We start from the raw sequence: 7,147 nt of genomic DNA, 5'->3' as shown, positions 1-7,147 counted from the left end.
AGGCGTAGCTTAACTGGTCGCTGGGGACCTGACAGTCCGGATCATGAGACAGCACGGCAACGATATAAAGGTGTATCAACGGCAGGGTCCTTGCGGAGTTGCCGGTTACTCTCGCAACTATGGGAAACGGTAGCACCTCCAGCCACGTGTGAGCCACGCCGATGCTGGTATGTCCAATCTCGGGCACTTCCATGGTCACTGTGACCTGAAAGAACCACAAGGCCATGTTGATTTGATTATATATAACTTTATTGCAGAACAATTGTACAAGGTAGGTACAAAGTCTGGCGTCTACTGGTACTTAACTACATCTACCTGATACAAGTGTATATAGTAGGGGATTATGAGCTTTTACAATCATTGGAAGAATTTCTAACGTCTAGACATTTTTGATATATCTTCCTATCCAGACATTTCTCATGGCCCGTACAAGCCTCCTGGGTGAACGTAGAAGTCGTACGGGTCATGAAAATGCCTGTAATATATACGAAGTGCGGGGCCGATTCACACCCAGGAAAAAAAGGCGCCGTTCACCGAAAACGTGCGTCGTTGTCGTACGTCAGAAAAATGTTCCCAGTGTGTATCGAGTCTAAAGATCATTGTCATTGTTTAGTTCGCGCCTTCCCCACCTGAACCATCAACAGACAAATATTTGAACTTCCCACGTCGAAGCAGTATTTGCTTTCAGGTGAAAATACACAACAGTTTTCGGTTTCAGATACAACGATACATCACTTGGAAGGACTATACTAGTATGTTGTGTATGAGGCAATCTATTCTTGTATGGTGTGTAGGAGGCAATCAACTAGTGTGTTGTGTAGGAGTAAATCTACTAGTATGTTGTGTAGGAGGCACTCTATTTGTATGTTGTGTAGGAGTAAATCTACTAGTATGTTGTGTAGGAGGCAATCTACATCAGGATGCACTAACCTTCTCTCAGCCGGGACGGGGGGCGATATTGATTTCCAGCAACATTCGACCCATTGCTTACGTCACAGGTAAATACGATAAGCGTGTCTAGAGAGAATGGGTCAGAAAGCTGAGGAAGACTAAGAGAATCAGTCGAAAATTCCAGTGAGTACATTTATTAGGTGAAGAACAATTTGATTCTTCGTAATGTGTTCTGCCAACTCAGATGGGCCTTCCTGTTTATATGCTGTGTTTGAACCCACCTGAACCATGAACAGACCGGGAGGTAAGGTGTTCGGCGGGAGGTCGAGTCTCAGCTTGTCGGAAAAGACGTCATCTTGGTCCGGCAGCACCTCCAGACTCAACACCTGGTCGTCGTTCTTCCGTACAGTCCACTGTACCGATGCCTGCATGAACAAATATATGCGGAAACGAAGTTTTAAACAAAGTCGGCTCCTGCACTATCCCCCCCCCCCAGCTATCTGCCACTATAAAATCATGACCATAGCATGTCCAGAACACGAGATATAAAAACTGGAAGTTCCGTTGCAGTGTCATAGTAAGCCGTTAGGGGGCCCAAAATCCAATCGTTTCGAGGTTTTTTTAAGAAGACATACCCACATACAAAGTATGTAGACAATCCAGGCATTCGTGAGTTATCGTGTTCACACACACACACACACACACACACACACACACACAAACACACACACACACACACACACACACACACACGCTCGCACAAACACACACACCCGCTCGCACAAACACACACACACATAAGACATACCTACGTATGTTCCTCTCTTTCTAAGATACATACATTACATGGCAATCTTAAAGGAACAACGCTGGCAAGCTGTTGAAAGGCCAATACTTACTTGGTAGGCGTGGGTACACTGGAAGGACACTAGGGAATGGATGACGATGTTCCCGCATTGATGCACTTGAAGAGGGTTGTCGATACTGCAAGAATCAAAAGTAGATACAAAATCGAAGTAGATACAGATTCAAAAATATCACCTCTTATAACACTATCTTTCCAATTTCGAAAGCTAGGCAAGTCAAAGCAGTCACGCTTTGGGGGAGCTCCTAAAATCGTGAGATTTTTGGCAGCATATTTCACTGTTTTCGAAAGTGATCGTTCATATTTCGTGCAGAGAGAGTTGGAGAGGCTTTAAACATCATATTGACAAGTTTTGGTCGCTGTAAGCTATAAGTCATCGGACAAGAGTCAAAACACCCAGACGCTTGTAACGACAACATCGAAGAAGAAGACAAGATGGTGACCTAGGCGTCTGTCACCACAACGAAGACGCGATCGGCAGATTCCACCATGCCGATGGTCAAGCCGGTGAACATGAAGTACAGCGAGGCCACAACGAGAGGTGAGAGGTGGCTTAGCACGAGAGAGATCTGTGGGGCAGCCGAGAAGATCGCCGGCTACGAAACCATTTTGGTTGATACCTACTGTATGATATTAATACTAGATGACCTGTAAATTGTTATGGGTACTTTAGACGTATGTATCGTAACATTTGACGATAGATGAATAAAGTATGTTGATGAAAGTTAGACATTCAGGTAGTAAGATACGCCAAAAATAATTTCTCATGCAACTGGATAGAATTTTGAAACAGACGTTTCAGACAGCATCCACTGTCTTTCGTCAGTGACTAACGATAGGACTGAGAACACCAGGTTTTATACCAAAACTCTGAATAGGTATGTTAATTTTGTCTTGAATTTTGTCTTGTACCTGCGAATCCCCTCGTGAATGTCAACAGTGACGTAGCATGGTTGGTCACCAGGTGCTTCATACACGGGTGCCGATGTGGGCAGGGTGCAGCCGGTAGCGTTCAGGGTCTCACATGGGGTTTTCACGCCAGGACCTGAGGAGGGAACATTTTTGTATAATAAGATGGCACGGTGTCTTTTTTTAATCTTATACTGTAAATGCATTTAAATTCGAGTTTTTACTTTCGCGGTAGGGAGAAAATGGAGTGTTCGCGGTGGTTTTAAGGTCGCATTTGAGATAATAGTAGACAAGGGCAAAAAATACATACAAGAACATAAAACCATCGCAAACATTTCTACATTTACAGTTTGCAATTATTTCTCTTTCTTGTTGCCCTCGTAGCAGTAAAGAATATGATGTACTGTCATTAAGTTTCTGTAGCTCAACTTTATCGGAAAGACACGATAACGGAGTACTTCTTTGGCTAGCACGGTAGCCTTGTTATACCAACGCGACGACTCGTTATGCTTAGGTCACAGTTTGAAAAAAAGGCCCTGGTGGGCAGTTCACGGGCTGGGCTTTTTTTCACTTTCGGGCGTGACCCCTACGTGGCCCCTTCGGGCACCCTGCGGCTGCCGGGCTATTTTTGGACAAGGTCGGGGCCCTGGAAGAATTCAATGCGGATTCAAAATCAACGCGGGACCTGGTAAGATATAGGCACCGTGAACATACCGAGAGGTACCCATCAGGTATTCGGCAGTCCACCGGGACACATTTGCGTCTTCGGAGCCCGGCCGGGACTACACCCCTCACGGGCACTGGTGCAATCGGGACCTAAGTACTAGCAATCATAGCTAACGGCTAATAGTTTGGACCATTTCTGGAGTCTTACCATAAATGTCGTAGCCCTCATTTGCCCAAAACCCGCCTGTCCCGTCCTCCGCACAGCCCCAGCCTGGGCCGTAAATCCCATAGCGGCCCCAGATAGATGATCCAAAGCACCAGCGTTCCTGGACAGAAAACGCTACGAGGCCCTGGGAAAGTGCTACCTGGGGAGGCGGCAAAAATGTTTGCATTACATGTATTCATTCAGACAGACAGACACACACAGAGACACAGAAACACACACACATACACAGACACACACACACACACACAGACACACACACATACACAGACACACACACACACAGACACACACACGCAGAGACACGCAAACAGACACACACACACACACACACAGGTACGCACACGCACACACACACACAGACAGACACACACACACACACACACACAGAGACAAACAGACAGATACACACACAGGTACACACACACACACAGGTACACAAACACACACACACACACAGGTACACAAACACAAACACACACACACAGACACACACACACACACACACACAGACACACACACACACAAACACACACACACACACACACACACCCACACCTAGCATGTAGCGAAACAACATGTAATCCTACCTGGTAACACTTCTCTATGGGGTTTTCGCGGACACTGTAGTGGCCATCCAGGCGTGGGTCTGTCCCCTCGAGGCTCGTCATGGAACGGGTACCACTGTCCCTAAAGCAGCCCCTACGCACGTACTCACGGCATGGAGTAAGTACTGTGAAGCGGAACAGGGGTGTTAAAGGCAAACAAAGCAATATAAACAAGACCACAGCACGTCCAGGTCAAAAGATACAAAAATTGAAATTCTGCTGCAGTACAAAGGTCACATACCAGGGGGACCAAAATCGACCTTGAACTTCGGCTTTACAACACCTGCCCACATACATGTACCAAATATCATCGTAATCCATCAAGAGGTTCCTGAGTTATACTGACTACAGCAGTGCGGAAACACAGACAGACAGACAAACAGACAAACAAACAAACAAACAAAACACACACAGACACACCCAAATCTCCATTTTTCATGAAGATAATTTCTAAAAATGGAAATAGAATAATTCTGAAATCTCTATAGTAGTGACATTTACTAACACTGTTAGGCAAATTTGCGTAGTAACCCTATACTTTGAGCATATCAAAACCTCGCAAAAAGATATGGCTAAAAACAAAACAAAACAAAATACACAAAGCGTAAAAACAGTCGTTGAGCTTTCTGGCCAATTTGAGGTCACAGGGCCTAGGGAGAGCGTGGCGAGGTCACCGCCCCGGTGGAATGGGAGTGAAATGGAATGAATCTAATGTGTGCAAAGAAAAACAAGCTACCTGATGCAAAAAAAAAAACATAGCACGTCCAGGTCAAAAGATAGAAAAAGGGAAGATCTGTTGCAGTACCAAGGTCACATACTTGAGGGCCCCAAATCACCTTTGTCTTCCCAACACGTTCCCACATACATTATTATAATCTATCCAGAGGTTTTTGAGACATGCTGACCACAAAAATCCAGAAACATAAACGAATACACACACACACACACACACACACACACACACACACACACACACACACACACACACACACACACACACATACACGCACGCACACACACACAGACGCACTCACACACACAGACACACACACACACAGACACACACACACACAAAGAGAGAGAGAGACACAGAGAGAGAGAGACACAGAGAGAGAGACAGAGAGAGTGAGAGAGACAGACAGACAGACAGACAGGCAGACACAGAGACACACTCCATTTTTCATGCAGTTGATAATGCTGCTCACAACAACAATCCCGAGGTTGCCCGTCCGCCGTACAGGAGCAGAGGCTGCACGTTCCGCTCACCGCGACACCGTCCCGACAGGAGCACGACGGGGCGGGGATGTCACGACGACACCGGGACGACTCCACCCGCGGCAGGGACACGGCTACCAATAGGATTGCTGCATTAAAAATAAGAAGATATTTGCTTTATTTGGCATGTACCGATTGGAATATATCCGTCATAATACACAGAGGGGACTTCAACTGCTAAAAACACGCTTGTAGTAACGTTATTAGTAGAGCTTTCTCCTTTTCTGGTGCAGACCTGTGGAATTTTTCTTATTGGCATATCTCCTCCACACATGTCACAACTATATATTCACAACATCTGCTAATACCCATACATGTACACACAACACACGTCTTAGTACAAAAGGTGGACTTCAACTGCTAAAAGCACACATACAGTATAAGAAGAGATCACTATTTTCTAGTGCAGGACTATGGAATTCCCTCCCATTACCTGTAAGAGCGGCAGAATCTATCACTCCTATCAGGACTATCTCTCAGCCTTTGTAGATGTATAGAAATATATTTTTGTCTCTTTTATCATGTATCATCATCAGGCAGTGCCAGGTCAATATCTTTCAACTGAACTGACTTTCTTTAATGTATTTCGGGTATGTCACCCTTAGAAACAGCCGTACAAACGTGAAAACACAAGTTAACTATACATACAACAATTTATACACATTATAAACAAATAATTTTTGTACTGACAATCTGACATCAGAAGACCCTGTATCATACTGTTATTGGTGTTGTATAGTCTGTTGATGGTGGAAAAGCATGATTTTCTGCGTCTGGCATCGAATGTGTCAATGGTGAGGTGTACAAACATTGAGCTTGCACGACAGCCTCTTGGGAACGCGGAAATAATTTTTGTTGGGACCCAATTATGTTGCAAGATAACGAGAAACATTTAATAATAATAATAAGTTTATTGTAAGTTCTTGCCAGTAGGCTAATTGCAAGTACATGTAACATGGAAGGACGGGCAGACAATCGGTAACAATATAGCAATATAGCAATATAGACTATTCTAGTCCAAATACTAACACTAAATTCTATCTTATTTGGGTTTGAATTCTTTTTCCAAAACAGTGGAAGACGAATGATCCCACTTTCTCTGTAATGTGAGGGTTTTGTGATGTTAAGAGGAGAGTAGTTTTATTTTTGTCTGTAAACATGGAGAAATTTGGCTGGAATTTGGTGACCTCTTTAAATAAAGCCTTTCTTTCTTCATCGTAGAACGGGCAACTTGAAATAAAATGTGTTTCGTCTTAATAAAGCGTCACTCTACCAGATGTATTCTTACCTGTACACAACAACAGCTTGTCCATCTTAGCCGTGTCGTGGAGTCTTCTCAAGGTTGAATAAGTACGCGATCCAATCTTGTACACACACAAACGGGTTAAAAGTCCATTTGAAATGTACGCTGAATGTGCACGGCAGGAGCAAGTATTGCCTGCGCGTCAACCAGTGGTCACACAGCAGAGACAAATCTCGTCCGATGAGTGTGAGATCTTAAAATGACATTTTCGGCCGATATACAGCCGGAGTCCTCTCTACCGCTGTGCGATCCCTAGGGATGTTAGAAGGTTACCGATCCCCGTCCAATGTACTAGGGTAGATTTCTAGGTGGAAAAGACGTTCAAAATTCTGCCGAAGTTGGAATTAGGTGTCCCATTGGGGATCCACAAAGTCGGTCGGGGGTCGCTAACAACAATGTGACGGTGA

The sequence above is a fragment of the Branchiostoma lanceolatum genome, chromosome 13 (genome assembly GCF_035083965.1).
Source record: "Branchiostoma lanceolatum isolate klBraLanc5 chromosome 13, klBraLanc5.hap2, whole genome shotgun sequence".
Taxonomy (NCBI): Eukaryota; Metazoa; Chordata; class Leptocardii; order Amphioxiformes; family Branchiostomatidae; genus Branchiostoma; species Branchiostoma lanceolatum.
The sequence above is the reverse complement of the archived record's forward strand: the minus strand, read 5'-3'. Positions refer to the sequence as shown.